Below are 20,251 nucleotides of genomic sequence, written 5' to 3' on the forward strand. Positions count from 1 at the left end.
TTGGTAACTCACTTAAACCTGCACATGCATGGCACGTTTTGAAAAATGAAGCTAAGGATCGGCTTGAGCTAGCTTCCAACCGAATCAGCCTACTACCTCCTATATACAGATTAACCGACGTGCCATCTAAATCATGTTATTTCCGCCCGCTCGTTGCGGCACGATAGCATTGACTGTCCGTTTAATTAGTGATGGAATTCACACCTATGCATGCCGCCTTCCGTTAATATTGCTGGGAAAGATTGCTTGCACTGCTGGAACATGGGCCTCTCTACCATCATTGGCCTACCGCTGTTTATTCTCATTGTTATCTATGCTTAAATGCTTGTTCTCTCGTATTTCTCAACCAATTAAGGATCGCCTTGTTTCGGGATTTTTTCTCTCTAGTGGGCCGATTAATCCACACCAGAGCTTGTTTGTAATTTGGCAAAGCTTGTTTGCTACCTCTAAATGTTTATCTCAAAACTAATGGTAAAGTACTGCATGCAAGCGAATAACAATGGCTCAAAAGAAGAGAAATGTTCAAATAGGTAATTATAGGAGCGAATAACAATTCTGGAATAATTATCCTGTAAAAACGACCAAGAAATTATAGGGGCTCGTCACTAAGAAACAGGTCTATATATATACTATATACTAAACCGAGAAACAAGCGAGGAAATATGGTACGAACTAGTTCCCTTCCTATCATATAGTTTCCTTGAAAAGTAGGCCTACCTAAAAACGTCAAACATCATAACTGACGCCCGCTTAGAAAGGCAAGCAGCCAGACATTTATGCTGATTGATTACCATGCCATGCACATACTCCAAGCGATTATTAACATACCCTGAAAAATTTGCTTTGGCGCCGATCGGAGGTAACGGAGGGAGTACATCACCAGGCTATAATTAACCCCCCCCCCCGCCCGAAATTAGCGCACTGACCGCCTCGGATGCCTTCCGATAAATTAACCGGGATCTCATCACAATATTAGATGGGCCATTAATCTCCTCACCCCAGTACGAGACATTTTTGTTTGAATTGCAATACATGTGTCAAACTTGTGGGCAACGAGTCTAGTATGATGGTCCAGGGGTTAAAAAAAACATGATTCTAAAATCATGGAAGCGTTAAAATCAACATGCGAGGCATCTTTTGGCAAGGAACAATTAAAACACCTACTCCACGTACATATGACCCGGTATGCATGCACGACAGCTCTAATTGAGCAGTATCTCCAATAAGGTTATTTTCCTAGAGAGAGGACCCGGATTGATCCTGCGTATCCTGAGGGGCAATTCATTTCCGGTCTACAAAGAAAGGAAAGGCTGGGGAGCAAATTCATTTCCGGTCTACAAGGAAGGGTTGTTTGGCAATCCATAACTATACCGTCCCATAATTACGGGGGCTCCAAAAGTAAGCGCCACGCCACCAACTGATCCGTGGCAGTAGTCTCATCCCAGCCCTACATCTCTTGGCGCCCAGCATTTCTCCCCAAAATTTCGAACCTATATGTTTTCATCATTTTCCCTCCAGAACTGAAACCCAGGCATGCAGCCCGAATCTTTTCCTTCTTCCCGCCATGCTAATTCCCTCCCTTGAAATTTGAATCTCTCCAAAAGCTCTATATATACTAAGGGAGGTTGAGCCAACGCGTGCGTCGTGTGTGACCATCCGCTCAATCTCATCGAGTCGAGGAGAGGAGAGGAGAGGAGAGGAGAGGGGGCACTATGCCATCCGCTCAATCTCATGGCCTCTCGGTTTCATTGTTCTTTGGATCGCGGCGCCCCGTTAATTCTCCGATTATTTGTTTCGCTTCGTTTGATGAATCCATCTACCCACGTAACATCTTTGTCCATGTCATCGTCTGCTCATATACGTTTTCTCTGTTGCGCTGAACAGGGAGGCTAGACTGTGGATGCGAGGGAACAGCACGGATCGGAGGTTCTGCGGCCACGGTGACGCAGATGGGAGAGGCTCTACGGATGTATGTATTGGTAAGTCGTTTTCTTCTTCTTTTCAAATTGTCCTAAAATGCAAACCCATACAGATAGCTTCCCCAATTAGTCTCTTACAAGTAATCATGCATAATTTTTTTCAAAACCTAAGATTCGCCATAATTTGGTTCAAAAATAACTAAAATGATCTAAATGTGTGTATAACAACAAGATTTCGCTAATGTTTCAGTTTAGTATCGAAGACATGCCATATCATTGATATGTAACTACCAAGACAACCTAGCAAAAAGCATGAAGCATTAAGTGACATTGAACTATGGATCTGGCGAAGGTAAGTAAGAACGTCGTGAGAATTGTATCTTCCATTTTCTCCTAAACTGATCTAAGACAATGATTGAAGGCACCCCGCCCAAATAATGCTTTCTCAGTCAAGTGTCTAAATAAGTGACCAGCATTGAACATGCCCTAACACTTAACACTGCAGGCACCCGAAAAAACCCGTCCCGCCGAACAGTAAAAATCTATCCTGCACTGTGTATTTTTGCAAGGTATAATTACGATCAGAACGTACAGTAGTCCGGCAGGATTCAGCCACCACGAGGGACACGATGGAGCAGGGACGCTGACTCACCGACGGAGGATGATGCGATGGCGGAGCCGCAGCCGAAGGTCTTGAAGCAGGCGTCGACGATCGTGCCGGAGGCCTGGTCGACGCGGATCTGCATCTTCATGACGTCCCCGCAGGCGGGCGCGCCGACGAGCCCCGTGCCGACGTCCGCGTCGTCCTTGTCGAACGCCGTATCTGATTTATATGGGCCGTGCGAAATGTAGCCCATACATAAATTTGATGCATGGGGCCATATTTCACGCGGAAGCCGTCGAAGAGGAGCTCCCGTGAGACACCTGGGCATAGATCTCCCGCCGCCGTCTCTCCTGACTCTTGTGCCACTTCTTCAACGATGAACGTGGGAATGAAGGCGCGGCAGTTCGTCAATGTGGTTACGGAGAAGTGCAGCGGCGATTACTCGCGCCGCCGTGTCCTCGGTTCGTATTCGCTGCGCCGTGTCAAGGCCAGCGACCTCTTCTACGGATCCACGGAAGAAGCGCTGCTAAAGGAAGCAGAGCAAGAAGCCATGGCGGCCACGGATCCGTCCACCAAGGTGCTGCCCCGGTCCCGTCTGCCGAAGCCGCGGATCAAATTCAACCAGTCCCGTCCAGTCGACGGCAGGATGGACTTCTGGCCGTTCTACGGCGCGGCGAACGAGAGCAGCAACATCGTCTGCGTCGACGCCGCGGGCCAGGCCGTCCTCTACGACGCCGGCGCCGTTACCCTGGAGACGCTGCCCCGCCTCCGCGAGCCCATGGGGAGCGTTTCATATCTCCCGCCAGTAGCCCTGTGCGTCGCGGTTCCCGACGCCCACGACGCTCTCTACGTCATGGACCAGAGAAGCGGCAGCTTCGAGGCCCTCGTCTACGGCAGCCCCTCTCCGTACCTTAAAGGGCGGAATTGCCCCGACGCGTCCGTGTCGCGGTGGCGCCAGCTCCCAATGCCGCCGTTTGTGAGGGAACCTTCCCATGGCTGCATCGCGTCTTACGCGCTGCTGCCGGACGGCACCATCTGCGTGTCGTCCATGGCGGACAAGGTCGGCACGTACTGCTTCGACACGGTGGGCGAACGGTGGACCAAGGCTGGCCGCTGGAAGCTACCCTTCTGCGGCAGAGCCCACGTCGTCCCTGAGCTCGACGGCCTCTGCTTCGGCGTCACGGGCCGCTCGCCCAGCCACCTGTGCGCCGTCGACTTCTCCTCGATCTCCATGGACGACGCCGACAGCGGGCGTCAGCCCAAGCTTCGGCATCAATGGCTGGTCTGGGACAAGCCCGACTGGCATTGGATGCTGACGAGTATCAGCGTGGCGTACATGGGGGCGGGCAAGTTTTTGCGTCGCCCAAACCTTTTGCGTCGACGATAAAGACATCGGCCGTTTTGTATACGATCAGACTGTGCTAACCGGCGTCGAGGTGGTTCGCCAAGATAATGGAGGAAGTACACCGAAATCAAAACTCCATGTGATGAACGGCGCTTGCGAGAATGTAGGAAGGAGAAGAAAATGGAAATCCAGTCTCCAGATGATCATTGCTAAATAGTAAGTAGGAGTATACATAGAGGAATCAGAAGTTTGCTCCTGCTTCGATGGATGGTTGGTCTCATCTGTTTTTCTGTCGCTCCAGCTGGCGGGCGTGTGTGCGGGGCTTTTCTTTGTGACGCGCGGTCGCTCCAGCTGGCGTACACCAAGACCGCGCGCGGGTATTTCTGTCACGTGCGCCCGACGCCTCCACCGACGCGCGGCCGCTCCAGCTTTTAAATCGATCGCTCCCTCCCTCCACCAACGCTCCAGCTGGCGTACGCGGGCGGGCGGGAGGTGCGATTCGGTCGCATACAGGCGGGGGTTCGTGTCGTCCCTCCCAGTACCAGTGCAAACGCCTGAGGTCGATTCGGTTTCAGGGTGGACCAGCTGGTGGGCCTTCCTCCTGCGGTCGGCCTTCATTCCATTTGCTCCCATGATGCCCGCTAAGCTAATTGCACATTTGGAGTCCAGCAGTTTTGCCGCTCACCTACACATGCATATACGATTTCTACAATCAAATTCAATCTTCACTTCAACACACACTTGCTTGCTGACTTCTTTCCTATACTAACATTTCCATGCACTACTACTAGTTACAAATTGCAATCAGCATGAACGATTCTTTACGCGTTCCACTTCTCGTACTAAGGGGATCACCAGCAGCGCGCGACGCATTTTATTGTCCGCAGACGCTAAAATGACCGTTTTTGTCCGTGCGTCCGTTTGCGTCTGGAGATGACTTCATTGGTATTTTTTTACTTGTTTTTTTGTTTTCATCTTCTCCATTTAAACATAGTTCCAAATATTACATATTGGAACATGATTTTACACAAACTAACACATAATTTGGAACATGATTCCTCGACCGCCTCGCCGGCCACCTGTACCCGCCATGGACTTCCTCGCGGGCCTGGCTGCATCGCAAAAAGAGCTAGGCGGCGCTACGGTGGAGCTTGTGGCAGCTAGGGTTTGTTTGGAGGAGTGGATGAGGAAGAAGAACGCGCGCCCTCTTTATATGGGCCGGAGGCAGGCGATGGCCGCGGGACGCGTGGCGTCGCCATTAACGTGGTTGGCGTAGGTAGGCGGCGCCCGCTCGGCAGCCGAGGCATCGTCATTAACGTGGCGCAGACTGCCGAAGCAACGCAGCAGCGCCAATCGCTGGCGCGCTTGAGAAGACGCATCGACGCAGGGTCGCTGCCAGGCGGGCCCGACGAAACGTAGAGTGACGCGAGCGGACACTTTGCGCGTCCGCGCAGGGGTGTCCGCAGAGACGCATCCGAGGCGTATATTTGGGCCAGTTTTGCGTCGCCGCGGACGGCCCGATCACTTTACGTTGGCCCCACTGACGCATTTTTCGACGTGATCCAGCCCGGTCACTTTGCGTCGCCCCGCTAGAGATGGTACCAGACGCATTTTTCGACTTAATCCTTTAGGGAATCCGACGGCGACAAGTATGTAGTGTCGGGAATCCGACGGCGACAAGTATGTAGTGTCGTGTTGCGGCAAAGTCGAAATCGTTAGGTCGCGAGAGCAATTTATGATGTACGATGACCTTGCATGCTTCAGCGGTGTGTTTTTTCCTTACGGTATCATTTAGTCGGTCTTTGGGCGCCTCTCGTACATTGTGTACGCCGCCGTTTCCACCGCCACACATTCGGGATTTTGGCCGTCGTCGTCGAGGTCAATGCCACCGCGGCCTTCATCTTCTTCTTGTCTGCTACCGACTGAGTGAGATTGCATCACCGCCGTCAGCCTCCGCGACCTTGGGCATCTCAACACCTGCGCAATGAGCGGTTTGCCCACGGTCGAGGACTTGCCGAAACATCCAATGTAGGGTATCCATTCCAGAGGCCGAAACTAAAGCATTCACGAGTACTAACTAATGTATCGGTTCAGCGACAATAATAAGTATTAGCAGCAAATGCGCAACAAGACAAACATTCTCAAGGGAAAACTATATTAGTCTGCCACCGGATATATTAGAAAGCTTGATCACAGACGCAAGAGTTATAGTAACTGTTCTTTCTGAGTTCTGACATAACACTATGTCATAACTTTCCACGACTGTTTTAAACGAAAGAGAAAACACTGCAAACTGTTTACTATTCAAATAAACATTAACAACCAGATAGCCAAGTTAAGCATAACAGTACTTGAAAGGTTTTTCATCATGACCAGTAATAATGAGAGAAACTCCAGACGGCTGTGACTGCATAGAAAAACAAGTACAGTACTACTACAATATTGGTAGATGAGTAGAATAACGGTGTGAGTAGACAACAAATTAATTTGTAGTCGAGACTAATAAAATTACTTGACTAGTGTGGGCGCATTTTCCAATTAACAAAGTAACTCAAAAGTCTACTGTTGCCATTACAAAGATAATAAAAAACAATGAACCAAACCAAGTACCACCATGACTGGTCTAGATTCACAAACACATCATTCAAGAATTTTAATACCCATCACAAATCAGATTGGCTATTAGGCTAATTACAACACATAGGAAGGAACGCTCACCAGCCAGTGCCAGCCTTCTAGACCAACAGCCTTCTTGTCAACACCCTGCAGACCGACTTTGACCAGACCATGGTGTGCCAGGAAGCACAGCACCGCTATGCCACCACCAATGCTTCTTTGCTGGATCAAAAAACAATGAGAGAAGGCCACCCAATGTCATCCAAAACTTGGATACAAATGCCCGAATCGATGGACATACCAATGATAGCAGTCAGGACGGACCCCTGTGACCCAAGGAAGCTAAAGGCAAGCCAGAGCTTGTCCAAATGATTGTGGTTGTTTCTGATGAAGAAGCCAGGGTGAAGACGAAGGGCCCAAAGAGTGCGGCACTGCGCCTCGTCAGCGGTACTGAAGCCCTCCTCGAGCCGGAAGGAACCCATCACAGAAATTCATGTTTGGACTTCCCTGCATCTCAAAACAGCAAATACACATTAACCGATTTGCCATGTTCCAGAAATCTAGAGTGCACTCGTGTGTAAAGAACTCTTCTAGGCAAGTAAAGTCGGGAAGCTTGACATAGCAACACAAACGAGAGAATTAAAAATATTAAACAACATAAATCCTCAAACCAAGAAACAAGGTGGAGCAAGAATAAATGCATCAAGATTATATTATGTCAAATCACAAGCACGGAGATTCAATGAATCACAATCATTTTCCAACTGGTTAGGTTTTGAGAAAATCTTAGGACTTTAGTGGACATATATACACTTCACAATATTAATCTGCAACTAGTAACTTTGCTAATTATAATGACCATCAAATCAAATACATGAAATGAAATCTACAGAACTCAACTCGGATTATGCATCTTGGAATTTACCAACATAGCAAACGGAGCAGGGAAGCACCACAAGAGTAAAATTCACCTGATTCCTATCATCATACAACTAGGAAAAGGCAACCTCATTCAAACCAGCAGATGCCATGTTTTCCAGAGTTTCTAGCCCTTCACCAACAGGATCCAAACTTTCACCCTGCCCAACATTGCCAAACAGAGGTCTAGTTAGACAAAAATTTCAACATCCAGTAGAAGCCCATTCTGCCCACTCAATCATACACGTGCATTTTGATCCTACATAATTGTACTAGTTCATCTAAATCAAATCAAAGGCAAGAGTAACATGAAAGAGCTTATTTTTATGAAGTCAAAGGAAGAGAGGAAAAAAGCTTTACTAATTAGCCAGCAATCACCATAAGCACAAAGCTCAAATTATCATAAGATAAAATTACTCGCCACAAGAAAACCTAACCAATCTGGTTGAAGAAAACAACACACAATTCAAAAGAAAAGCAATTAACTCAAAAGGAGAAGATCATGTACTGCAAGAAAGCTAAAAAGAGGACCATGTTATCTCCCGAGCTTTCAATTCCCCAAGAAAATAATACACCAGCAGAAGCACGTTCAATATTCTCACCCAACAAAAATCTCCAAACAGCAAAAAAGAGCTGTAAATTATGAGGTGATAGCAGCACCCATGAAGGAAATTCGAGCAACTCATATTCTTGGTTGTAGAACGATGAGGGTGTCGTTATAGTAGAACATCGGGTTTAGTCCGGCAAAGTGAATCATGGTCTCGAACCTTCACAACAATAACAAAACGCCTAATGAGCATTCAAAAATAAACAAACTCAGGAAGATTAGCATATTAATGACAAGATTTATAGCACAGTGCAGTACAAGTAATCCGTAGGACAGGCAAAATAATACTTACCAAGCTAGAATGCATCAGCAACAAAAAAACATTCAGTTTGAAATTTCCTAATGCATTTTATGGACAGATCAGAGTTTGATATGCTAAATAATAACGGAACTTTGTATTCCTTTCCAAGACTGGGATTGCCGGTCTTGATAAATACATAGAGACCAGGCATAACATGGATCAGCAACCAATATAATCTAGGCTCAACCATTTATGATGAAAAAAACTAGCATAATGGCGTTTGACGATTTATAGCAGAGGGATCCTGCTAGTACATGTTGGAATGTTTCAGCGATTCTCGATGTGAAACCGAATTTGAACAGAAAATGCTATTCTGCACCGAAGGAACAGAGAAAAAACGTGAACAGCAGTACAACACGGGAATCTAGTAGTTAATCACACCTGAGTCCTGACCAGGAACACTCACAGGCAGATTAGCTTGCACTACACATGTATCAAATAAGTTTGTCCTTCGTCAGGGACTAGTATTGGACCAATAGGAACTCTAATCAATGAAAAGTAACCACTAGCAAATATTGCGTGGACACTCATGGGCAGATCCTCAACTGCGTACACTTGAACTGAATATTTGCAACGCGTGTAAACAGAGAGAAAGGTGCAGGCCTGTTAGTGAGCGACCTCGATCCAGTGTCGCCAAGATCCGAGTCCCTGTGCACCGGGAAACCCTAGCAGAGAGGAGCGGGTCAAGGCTGGAAGCTATCGTGGGAGGGGCGCCGGATACATAGCAAGGAGGACGTGGTACCTGCGCGCGTCGGGGTCGCCGTGGGCATGTTCCCGGCGAGCACGCCGGAGGAGACGCCCAGGACGGAGTCCTCTCCGCTGCTGGCTGCCCCTGCTTCGGATCGCGAACGGGTGAGATGGCGGACGACGGCCCGCCGCCGCTGCATCCTGGTGGCCGGCAACCCGCCGCCGTCGTGGAGGACCGCACCGCAGACCCCCGGCCACGCGCACGACGCGGCCGGGCGAGCTCGACGGAGCCGCGCGCACCGAGCTTCCGATGCACCCCGGCGCCGGCGAGCACGCCAGCCGCGCCGCCGCTTCTCTGTGGGTAGGTGGTGACTGGTGAGTGGTGGGTTCTCTAGTTTTGATCTTTCCCTGATATCCATCAATACCAATGGCACTGTAATTGCCAAGGTTAACGCTCCCTAATTTCTGGCGCACAGTTATACTCCTTCCTTTATGTGGGCGCCTGAATTTTCTCAACTTCAATCAATGACAAGAAAGCATTATACTACTAGTAGCACATACTCCATTCAGCAATTTCAAATGAGAAAATTCTGAGATGAAATTGATTTCACATGCGCTACCACCATATCCAAATCACAAAATGCAATCAATTTATATCAAGCATATTACACATCAAAATTAGATAGAAATCAAATATCTCTGCCAAACTGTTTTTCCTTTTTTTTCCTTTCTGAAGAGCTGAGTTTAGTTCAAAAACAAGGCGCGAGGACATCGGCGCGCCTTCAGCTCGCTCCAGTGTCCGTAGTCTGCGCTACGTGGTTCAAATACCTTTTTTTTATAACTTTTATTTCTTTTGGTGTTCTTTCTACTGTTGTTGATGGTGATTAATATCGGTGGTCCTTTTCAAAACAAAAACTTTTGCGAGCCTATCAACGTGCACTTTCCTTTTTTGCTTTGTTGAAACGAGTAGTACACGCACACCAATCACCCAAACTGAGTTAGCTAGCTTCTCCGCTTTAGGATTTGATGATGTCTATAACACGTGTACACTTGTATTTCATGTTGTATCTACACAGAACTCACCTAGAAGGCCCTGCGCTCCACATGTCAACACTCAAAATTTGCTACTACTATTACACATATGATACAGTTAGCATGGGTGCATCCACACCCTCGTATCTTGTTAGCCGGCTAATTTGTGGCGAGGAACAACCTAGCATGCACGACAGACCTAACGTCTTTTTGTCCACGAGTCAACATAGAGTCTTGTTGTTGTCGACCCAGGCACCCCTTGGCTTGATATCAAGGGAATAACAACGGTAGCTATCACGGTAGACAAAGATATAGCACCATATATACTAGTTGAGCGGCTCCTTCTTCTCGCGTTGTCGCTGACCTTCATGCACAAGCTAATGGGTGTCATGTCCCTATGACTGACCCCTATCAGAAAGTAAGAGAAAAGTTAGATAAAATAACTTCTTTCAAAGATAAGGCAGGGGTTGACAAGGTAGACGTCCTAAAATTGCTTTATGAAAAGTCAAACACCTTCCCCTTCTTGCATGGGCTCCTATCATTGTTTATATAGTGATGATATAAATAAGAAAACTTCTCTAGGAAGGTTCTATAATTATATTGCGAAACTTCCATTTCGAGCTCACCAACCCAACCCTTGCAATATCTACATATATTTTACGTTTTCCATGTCCCTATGACCTATCATAACACAAATAAAGATAAAAGACATAAGGAGTTACCACTTTTGAAGATAAGCTAGCCTTGAGGCAGAAGTAAGTGCTTTGATGGAGGGTCTGGCACTAGCTCATGAATGGTCTAAGCTTCCTGATGTCTTTCAGGGTGATTGTGCCACGATTAATTATGTAAGCCGTCAAAGGGAATATTTGTAACATATGTGTATATGGGCATCCCACGGTATGATTGCTGCACCCCCATGGAGCTCTCACAAGCGTTTGGATTTTCGGCCGTTCGATCGAGGTGATGTGGCGCGATCTCGGCCGGCCGTTCGTCCAGGGCGCTGAGGCCCTCCCACGAACCCACTTTTTATCCATGGGTCACTAAAGGCCCGCCCGGCCAGACCTCTCGCGTGCTGCGACAAAACTGGAGACCCAAACCAAACCCTACCCATTCGCTCCGCATCCTCCAATCCCCTCGCGTGATGTCCTCCCCAATCCCCTCGTCTCTCTCTCCTCTCTCCCACCCTGCTCCGCCGCCATCCACCCTCCTCCACCACCGTTCGGCTCTCCGTGCGCGTCTCTCCTGGTCACGGTGCGAGAGATCGATTAGGCAGTAGCCCATTCTCGACTCGATCACCACCGCCGCTCCCAACCGCCGCCGCCGGCCGACGAGGAGAGGCCAGGATGTTCTTCCACATCGTCCTGGAGCGGAACATGCAGCTGCACCCGCGCCACTTCGGCCCGCACCTCCGCGACAAGGCTGGTCGCCAAGCTCATGAAGGATGTCGAGGGCACCTGCGGAGTAGGGTTTCCGTCAACCCCTCCTCCGCCCGCCCGCCCCCTCCTCCGGCTCGCCGAGCCCTAGAGCCGGGGCGCCGAATCCGGTTGGCCGTACTCGCAGCGGGCGGCACGGGTTCGTGGTGGCGATCACGGGGGTGGAGGAGGTCGGGAAGGGGCTCATCCGGGAGGGCACGGGCTTCGTCACCTTCCCCGTCAAGTACCGGTGCGTCGTCTTCCGGCCCTTCAAGGGCGAGATCCTCGAGGCTGTCGTCACCATGGTCAACAAGGTGGGCTTTTACTCGACTCGCTGTATTGTGGCCTTCTTATCCGCGGGCGTGATGTGCTCTGCGGTGCCCGGTTTATCGAACTTCGATTGCTTGGTTCTGCAGATGGGGTTCTTCGCAGAGGCTGGGCCTGTTCAGATCTTCATGTAAAATCATGTGAGTGGCTTCTGTGCTTTTAATTGGAGCTGCTTTGTCAAATTGGTGGAGCAAATCGATAAACTTCAGAATTCTCTATGTGGTCAATTATTCAGTACAAGCTCTTACAAGTTCTTGTTTACCTTTCACATTCGGCTCACTTGGGTGTGTTTTCCGCTTTTGTATGCAGCTGATTCCCGATGATATGGAGTTCCAATCTGGTGATGTGCCAAACTACACAGCTTCTGATGGATCGGTATGCTTATTTTTGTACAAGTGGTTCCTATTGTTCTTCTCGTCTTCGGTAACAACTTGCTTAGTGTCACTTGCATTACTACGGACTTCACCAAGTACATTCATGCTTAAAACAAGTAAAATATTTATTTAGATTAATGATTATCCCTTTCAGCCTTTATATTTTGTAAGCATATCAAATTTACTCGGCTTTTGCTTTCTAAAGATGGTAATGTTTGTTTACAGTTGCATACGAGGTTGTTTGGCTTGTTGAAGAATTAAAGCAACGTGATATTACATGTTGAATGACTAACTACTTATTTTGTTGGTTTGGTGAGAAAATAAAGAAAAGAAACAAACTCCACAAGAAAAATAGGGGATAAGAAGGTCCACGAGTCCGTGTATTTTCTTTTGTGTGAGAGAGCGAAGTTAGCACCATACCACCGCCGCGCCACCACCATCACGAACTCCCTTTTATATTATGATAGTACACCTTGGAATAGGTCAAGATTATGGATCATGCTTGTGCGATGCACCTATTTGGATTGGACAAGAACTGAAATAACTATGTCTATATTAGGATCCTGCCACTAGACATTCTTGTGCACTTTCCTCATGACACGGTTGGTGGAGGGCTTACTGGAGAAACAAGCTGTTCATGGCACCGTTGCTCGATGTCCCCGCCTGTTAGCCCGGGAGTGTAGCATCTACAGGTTACATACTCTCCATTCTTTCTCACATGTCGGGAATCCGAATTGGTTATTTGACTGTTTTTGTGCTTGGTAATTGTTTCATCGAGAAGTTGTTAATTGTTTGATCCAAGTAAATTTTCCGTTTATATTTGCGAGCTTCATTATTCTTTGAAATTTGTTGCAGGTATCATGTAAATGCGTGTCCCATGCTGCTAATTGGATTACAAACTTCCTGGATAGTGATATTGAAGGGATTTCTACTGTATGAAGTTTAGGCGATGAAGGTCATTTTTCTGTACTCTCTTGCTTTAGTGCATTTCACATACTTGCAAGGAATTATTTCCCCCAGGATGATTTAGCATGTCAAAATTGGGTTGTGTTTCTGACAAAGTCATCTCGGTGTACATTTTGTGTTTTGAGTTCATCTAGAACACATTCACCACTTTAATAATCAAGGGTAAGATTACCGACGGTAGAAAGGGAGATGAGTTTGTTCTATTAAGCTTTTTGTTCATTCTATTTTGATAAAATAATTACAAGAAATTTATTCTGAAAAGCTAAATTATATTATTATAATTGTTGATGGTTATTTCCCTTGCAGCAAAAATTCTCATCAGCTTCTTTATTCGTGGAAACTCGACCAAGGTCAGAGGGATGAGTTCCATGCCCACTGCTATTTGATAAAACACAGGTACTGGATGTTCTCTTTTTTGCTTTGTTTCTCCTTGTATCAGGTACATGGCTGAATTCTGGTAGTATACTCTGAGTTACAAATGTCACATATCAGATTATGTTAGCCTCAATCTGTGGAGCCATGCCACTTGTATTTTTTCGTGGCCAAGCTGAATACACCGTGCGATGTGTCTCGGGGAGCCTGAATTCTGTTTTCCGGCTAGCTTGGATTTCAGTCATATATTTTATGATCTCATTTGGGTATTTGCTCTGTGTAGTGGTGCTTGTAGTTGCATAAATGTTTGCGGTACGGGTATTTTCCGAATGGTACTAACATCATGTCCAATGCGTACATGGGCATGTAACGGAGAAATAAAAAGGGTGGACGCGGTTTCTTTATGTTACCAGGAACTTGCACTACGAGTTTGTTGTGGTGTGATTGCTGCATTTCGATCTTGGATCACCCCCAAAGGATTAGCTCCATGATTACCTCTGAACTGTAATTAAGTAGCTTATGTTTATGGATTTACCTAGCCAATATATTAAGTAGCTTATGATTATGGATTTAGGTAGCTAATATTTTACACAATTGGTTTTACATAAGATTATCCATGCAAGTTTAAGGACTGTTTACCTTACTTGCAGATGTTTTTTTATTTTGTCGAAAGTGTGGATCTGAGTTTGATTTCAATTCTCTCTGCTACATGGCAGGTGTCCGGTGTTGGTTCTCCGAGTGTGATAGTCCTGTGATAGCCCTATGTTTTCTTCATGACTTGCTAATGGATAATCTTATGTAAAACATTTACCAACGGTAAAAAGAGAGGTGAGTTTGGATTTTCTGTTTCTATGACTGATTAGCAGGATATCATCACCCTGCTATTCTTCCCACATGCTTATTTGAGGTAATTAACCTGGGTACCTATGCAGGCACACAACATGTAAGCAAGGCAAGAAGAGCATAGGATGACTAAAAAATGACCAATTTAACCACATTTTTTATTTGTCAAGGTTACCTTCTCTATATCTCTAACTATTCAGTTTTATGCATATATCTACTATCCTCAGTTAGGTTGGCGATTTAGAAAATATAGTTGTCATAATTATTTTCGGGCAACGTCTTAAATAGCAAGAATGTATTGTGTCCGACCTTGAGAGAAAATTCGTTTGACTTATACATGCAAGAATGTACTGTACAGCCCTTGAGAGAAAATTTAATATATAATAAGTTATAGATAATCCATAAACTATATGCTCCATACAAATTACTTGAGAAAAACCTTGGGGATAACCAGAAATTTTTCTTGGTTGAACAAGTTCTGAGTTGCCTGTGAGTATTTGATTTGATTTTCTTTAACCTTCCGCTCGTCTCCCTGACAATGAATTTATTAGAAACTTTGCTGTTGCGAGTACCTGTAGAAATTATGATTGAACATTCCGACTATGTATTTCAAAATTTAGTAGTAGTACATGTCTACCCGACAATGTTAAAAGGTCAAGTAGATTTTCAAAAGTGTTCTATACTTTTGTTTGTCATGGCTCTGTTTTGAAGGTTCGGGTTCTAAAGAACACTTGCCCAGTCACTTCTTTGTCATCTTACTTAGTTGTATGCCGTAAAATATGTGTAATAAGCATTCATTTTTTTTATTATGTATTGTTCTATTGTATGCAGCAATTCTTTCCAATTGGCTGGTTCCAATCTATTAGTCCATGGATAGCCATGCTAGAATACTGTATTTGTCTTTTTCAAAATAACACTCATTTGTGTTTCTTGAATCAACTACATTAATTTCCCTTTCGATGTTTGTTTAATCTCATTGCATTGTGTTCCCTGTTTTGTAGGTTTCTCATGGGTGAGCTAGGTGCTTCGCATGATGTTGTGAGTTTACCGATGTTGTCTGTCGTGCCATCTCCTCGCCCGGTTCTTCTTCGAATAGCGGTCCGGCCCTGGGTAGTATTATATTGGCTATTAATTTTATCGTCCTTATACAAAATGAACATATGCACGACCTTCACGGGATAAATTAAATGTGGGAACGATTGCTCCTATTGACACAGTTCTGTAAAATTTAAGAAACATATTATTACTTTCACACCTAATCTCTATTGTCGCTATATAAAATGTAAATCTATGTGAATTCTACGGGGTCGTGCGCCAAGGCGCACATCTAAATCTAGTCTATATGAAGGGAAGAATCTCATCAACCTTTGAGTAGTTTTCCTCATGAAGATTATTCGCAGATAGAATTGGGTAAAAGATAGTCTAGCATATGTTGGTAGAACTGGAGAGAGAGTACCGCTAGTTTGGTACACCATACTCACGGAGAGTATTAAAAATCTAGTGCTAGCTTATTGTAAACCTATTATTAAATATTAAGGAATAAAAATCAAAGGTTCCCCACAAAAAAGCTAAGGGTAGATGGTGTAGATGGTGCGGGGCCCACTAAACACCGTTCTTCTTGAAATACGGAACGCAAAAGTGGCACTTGCTTCCCAAACAAGACTACCCTGCAGGAAGATCCTCTTCTTATAGGGCTAAACTACAACTTCGAGGCCCCGACCCAACTCTTGTAAGAATTTGACATATTTTTTACATGGTTCATGTTCCTATGATTTATCCCAATTGAAACAAAGAGAAAAGTCACATGAAATATAACCACTTTTGACATAAAAAAATGGGATAGATGACACGAGGCCCACTAATGGGGGCTTCGTCTGTAGTCCCAATGTTAGTATATAATGATAGTATGCATGAAGATGAATAACCGATCGACAACTATAGACTGGTGCGTGCTTCACAAATATGATTCTCCCGCCAAATATTTTAGACTTATAATGTCAAGCCCCCATTTTCAAGATCAACGACCCAAGTATCGCGGAAGTTTCACTCATGAGGCCACATTGCATGTGCATCGGGTCAAGGACAAGCACAATGAATTTTCCAAATCTTGGATTGAAATAATCTTCCTTTCTTTTATTGTTTGTATATATAAATTGACATATTTTTATGTGGTTCATGTTCCTATGACTTATCCCAATTGAAGCAAAGAGAAAAGTCACATGAAATATAACCACTTTTGACGGAAAATAATAGGGTAGATGAGGCGGGGCCCACTAATGGGGGCTTCGTCTCAAATCACGGGGAAGGGTCAGTAACACTCCCCTCTTGCATTGAGTCCCAATGTTGGTATATAATGATGGTATATGCATGAAGATGAATAACCGATCGACAACTATAGAGTAGTGCCTGCTTCACAAATATGATTCTCCCGCCAAAGATTTTAGACTTATAATGTCAAGCCCCCATTTTCAAGATCAACGGCCCAAGTCTCACGAAAGTTTCACTCATGAGGCCACACTACATGTGCATTGGGTCAAGGACAAGCACAATTATTTTTTCAAATCTTGGATTGAAATAATCTTCCTTTCTTTTATTGTTTGTATATATAAATTGACATATTTTTACGTAGTTCATGTTCGTATGACTTATCTCAATTGAAATAAAGAGAAAAGTCACATGAAATGTAACCACTTTTGACGGAAAATAATGGGGTAGATATAAGGTCCACTTGTGGGGTTTCGTCTCAAAGCGTGAGGGAGGGTCAGTAGCACTCCCCTCTTGCATGGAGTCCCCAATGTTGGTATATACTGACGGTATGCATGAAGATGAAGAACATATCGACAACTATAGAGTGGTGCCTGCTTCACAAATATGAATCTCCCGCCAAAAAGATTTTAGGCTTATAATGTCAAGCTCCCATTTTCAAGATCAACGGCCCAAGTCTAGCGGAAGTTGCACTCATGAGGCCACATTGCATGTGCATTGGGTCAAGGACAAGCACAATGAATTTTTCGAATCTTGGACTGAAATAATCTTCCTTTATTTTATTTTTTGTATATATAAATTGACATCTTTTTACGTAGTTCATGTTCCTATGACTTATCCCAATTGAAACAAAGAGAAACCTCACATGAAATATAGAAACTTTTGACGGAAAATAATGGGGTAGATTACACAAGGCCCACTAGTGGGGGTTTCGCCTCAAAGCGTGAGGGAGGGTCAGTAGCACTCCTCTCTTGGATGGAGTCCCAATGTTAGTATATAATAACGGTATGCATGAAGATGAATAACCAATCGGGAACTATAGAGTGGCACTTGCTTCGAAAATATGATTTTCTCGCCGAAGATTTTAGACTTATAATGTCAAGCCCCATTTTCCTGGTGAGTGGCCCAAGTCTCGTGGTCACTCTTGAGGCCACATTGCATGTACATTGTGTCAAGGACAAGGACTCAGAAATTTTGAAATCTTGGATCGAAATAATGTTCTTTCTTTTATTGTTTGTATATATAAATTGACATATTTTTACATGGTTCATGTTCCTATGACTTATCCCAACTGAAACAAAGAGAAAATTCACATGATGTATAACCACTTTTGATGGAAAATAATGGGGCAGATGACACGAGGCCCACTAGTGGGGGTTTCGTCTCAAAGCGTGAGGGAGGGTCAGTAGCACCCCCCTCTTGCATGGAGTCGCAATGTTGGTATATAATAACGGTATGCATGAAGATGAATAACCGATCGACAACTATAGAGTGGCACCTACTTCAAAATTATGATTCTCTTGCCGAAGATTTTAGACTTATAATGTCAAGCCTCCATTTTCCAAGTTAGTGGCCCAAGTCTCGCGGTCACTCATGAGGCCACATTGCATGTGCATTTGGTCAAGGACAAGGACTCGGAAATTTTCAAATCATGGATTGAAATAATCTTCCTGGTTTGTATATATAAATTGACATATTTTTTACATGGTTCATGTTAAAGCGTGAGGGAGGGTCAGTAGCACCCCTCCTCTTGCATGGAGTCCCAATGTTGGTATATAATGACGACATGCATGAAGATGAATAACCGATCGACAACTATAGAGTGGCACCTACTTCAAAAATATGATTCTCTCGCCGAAGATTTTAGACTTATAATGCCAAGCCTCCATTTTCTAGGTTAGTGGCCCAAGTCTCGTGGTCACTCATGAGGCCACATTGCATGTGCATTCGGTCAAGGACAAGGACTCGGAAATTTTCAAACCTTGGATTGAAATAATCTTCCTTTATTTTATTGTTTGTATATATAAGTTGACATATTTGGACATGGTTCATGTTCATATGACTTATCCCAACTGAAACAAAGAGAAAAATTGCATGAAATATAACCACTTTTGATGGAAAATAATGGGGTAGATGACAAAAGGCCCACTAATGGGGGTTTCGTCTCAAATAGTAGGGAGGATCAGTAACGCTACCCTCTTGCATGGAGTCCCAATGTTGATAAATAGTGATAGTATGCATGAAGATGAATAACCGATCAACAACTATACAGTGGCACGTGCTTCAAAACTATGATTCTCTTGCCGAAGATTTTATACTTATAATGTCAAGCCCCAATTTTCAAGGTCACTGGCCCAAGTCTCCCGGAAGTTTCACTCATGAGGCCACATTGCATGTGCATTGGGTCAAGGACAAGCACACTGGAAGTTTTAAATCTTGGATTGAAATAATCATCTTTTCTTTTATTGTTTGTGTATATCTTTGAACTTTTGAAAATGGGTGGAATTCTAATAAAATATTGTGGGGGTTTCGAACCATAGTCCATTGGTAAAAAAAATCGCCTCATTGTGGGCTCCCCATGTACGTATGACCTATCATAATAGAATCAAAGGACAAAGGTCACATGGAATCACCACTTTTGTTGGAAAACTAGGGGCAGACATTGTGGGGGGCACATAACAGGTTTTCGCTTGAAAATCACGTGAGGGCGGGTCAGAACCGTTTCCATAGTATCATCGCGCAACCCCGACGGTCTTCTTCTCTCTCACCCATATGTGTCGGATCAACTCTGTCGGCCGCGGTTCCCATCTGCTCCGCCGCTGAGGTGTTTTACGAAATAACCAGATGAGTCTATTTTTATTCTGCTTGTCTTTAAATTTCTTTGCGACCTACTGCTTCAACGATGAATTTTGTCTATAGATGAAGAGGTCGATGAAGATGATCTTCGGCAACTCCTTTTCTTCTTGGGGGGGGGGGGTGGGGGAGGAGGAAGAGGACGACGATTTTGACATGCATATGTTAATGATTATGAACGAGGATATATATGCATCACTTGTGTCTCCATGCAGAATCATAGTCGTGCCTTTATTGATGGATTTGAATTTTGATGCTTCAGTTTCTACTAGTGTCCTAGAAAATCGGGAGCAATTAAAGCTGTGGATGGCGTCTTCCTTGTATTCCCCGTCAAATCCTCAAAATATCGGAAGCTGGGGACTCGTGATTGGCCTCGTGAATTAATGAATGACTTTATGTGGCTCTTAATTAATGAATGACTTTTTTTTGGCCTCGCGAAATTACCACTGCTTCCGTTTTCACCGTCTTGAAAAATTGGGAGCAGTTAAAGCTATGGACAGCGTCCTTCCCGTCAAATTCCCAATATAGTAGTAGTTCTATCGAAAACCGGAAGCAGTTAAAGCTGTGAATTTGTAAAGTAGTAATCGGCTCTTGATTGACCTAGTGAATTAAGGAATGACTTTATGTGGCTCTTGATGAGGAGAGATTTTACGGAGAGATTTTATGCAACCACGACGATTTTACGGAGAGATTTTTGAGGAGCAAGAATGGAAAGTAATTTTGAGGAGCAAATCGTCGCATGTTTTTGAGGGCATTTTTCTTCTTTCAAAAAAAAAAATTCGCTGTAGAATAAGGTGTATCGAGAGCGGT

At 44.7% G+C, this 20,251-nt stretch overlaps 1 long non-coding RNA gene and 1 pseudogene across 2 annotated transcripts; one reads left to right on the forward strand and one right to left on the reverse strand.

Moving 5' to 3' along the window:
- Positions 1-6,415: 6,415 nt before the first annotated feature.
- LOC124649529 lies at positions 6,416-9,110 on the reverse strand. 2 transcript variants are annotated; one of them, XR_006986677.1, is made up of 6 exons: positions 9,053-9,110; positions 8,929-8,975; positions 8,005-8,169; positions 7,456-7,563; positions 6,786-6,991; positions 6,416-6,706 (listed from the first exon to the last, which is right to left on the reverse strand). It is a non-coding gene; the product is annotated as an uncharacterized LOC124649529 (long non-coding RNA). The 2 variants fall into 2 exon arrangements; XR_006986676.1 differs by lacking the exons at positions 8,929-8,975; positions 9,053-9,110 and having other exon boundaries at positions 8,005-8,905.
- Positions 9,111-11,353: 2,243 nt separating this feature from the next.
- Positions 11,354-13,559, forward strand: LOC124648290 (annotated as a pseudogene).
- The last annotated feature ends 6,692 nt before the right edge of the window (positions 13,560-20,251 follow it).

Source organism: Lolium rigidum, chromosome 4 (genome assembly GCF_022539505.1).
Source record: "Lolium rigidum isolate FL_2022 chromosome 4, APGP_CSIRO_Lrig_0.1, whole genome shotgun sequence".
Classification (NCBI taxonomy): domain Eukaryota; kingdom Viridiplantae; phylum Streptophyta; class Magnoliopsida; order Poales; family Poaceae; genus Lolium; species Lolium rigidum.